Source organism: Carlito syrichta, unplaced genomic scaffold (genome assembly GCF_000164805.1).
Source record: "Carlito syrichta isolate Samal-C Ts95f unplaced genomic scaffold, Tarsius_syrichta-2.0.1 Scaffold305773, whole genome shotgun sequence".
NCBI classification, from domain to species: domain Eukaryota; kingdom Metazoa; phylum Chordata; class Mammalia; order Primates; family Tarsiidae; genus Carlito; species Carlito syrichta.
In genome coordinates this window covers 240,483-242,022 of record NW_007249869.1, presented here as the reverse complement: position 1 = coordinate 242,022, position 1,540 = coordinate 240,483, and positions in this window count along the sequence as shown.

Sequence of the window (1,540 nt, the reverse complement as noted above, 5' to 3'; positions counted from 1 at the left end):
CAAAGTGCTGGAATTACAGGTATGAGCCACTGTGCCCAGCTCATTCCACTCTTTTTTGACCTAGTAAGTCAAGAGTGGTGTCTTGAATTTTTGTTTTGTTTTGTTTTTTTAGTTCTCAAGACAATTCTAATACAGAGCCAGGTTAGGGATCTTCTGTCTTGAAAATTCTCTTTTATTTCTTAGAAATTACTACGTGGTAGTGCAAGTCATCCTCTCTAGAAGGAGAGTCCCTACTTATTGGCTCAGCAACGGGGAACATGTTTACAGCTGCCAGAAGTATACTGACATGCAGAGAGAATGTACAACTGAGGACAGTGTTTCTTAAGATTCTCCCATAGCATTTCGGCCACAGGAAAAGCCTGCTAAGAGATCACAGCGATGACATCTAGTGACCTATGATTGTAGGAGGCAGGACTGATGAGAGAGTTTTAAAAAACGGCACTTCCCAGTGAGCTAGTGATACACAGAGCTTGTCAAGGCAGTCAGGGGATGTAGGGGCTCTTACTGAAATAATATCCCCTTAAGCCTTGCTTAAGATTCACTTAATAGCGATGGACATCAGTCTTGGAGGAAACTCCTTTGGTCTTGAATGTAGTGCTCTTCTCCCTCCTCCCCCCTTTACATTATATCATTAACACTATCCAGGGGTTGGACCTGACTGAGCTTGACATCAAGAGAACTGCCTCTCAAGACCTTTCATTGGTTTTTTCACTCCTGGTAGAGACTTAATCTACTTTTTGGGGGGGCTGATACTCATTTAAGACAAAAATTGTGCTTTCATACTGAAAGAAAGCATGTTTGTTGGCCCTACCTGTCTCTACGATTAACCTCTCACTGGCCCCAACGCTTTTGTCTCCTGAGCGCTGACCCTTCTGGACTGCTTGCAGTGCCCTGAATGTTCCAAAACTCCTCCAGGCTCTTTTCTGTGACTTTGCTCTTTCTTGCCTTTCTAGCTTGGCTAACTCCTACCCTTCAGTTCTAAAGTCAGCCTGTAGGGAAGGCCTTCCCCAACTCTACACCAGGTTAGGTCCCTTTGCACCGACTGACCTCGTATTCAGAAATTACCACTTTACTAAATTCTATCTATTGGTTTATATTTGCACACAATATGTCTGGATAGTACATTAGGAATAAATAACAATTTGGGGGGATGGTTGAATGGTTGGGGGAAGGGGTGGAAGGGAAATGCTTTATTGTACATACATACTTTTTGTTCCTTTTGAGCTTTTGTCACTAAAGCCATTTATTACCTATTCTAATAAATGCAACTCAAGTTTTGAAACAATAACAAGCCTCAGCAGTAGAAGAAATTCTATTCTATACTATTCTCAGAGTAACATCTTTAGGCAGATTTCCATATCTGCTTTTTTTAAAAAAAATCTTTATTTTTAATTTCACAATATGTAAATGTTCTCTATTGTAAATGCCAATGCAAATTAGTCTTTCTGCAACCAGACTTTTCTGACATAATACTCATGTAATTTCCATTCTAGTCTTAAATGTGTTTCAAGTTGAGTATTTTTTTTTTTTTTTTTTTTTT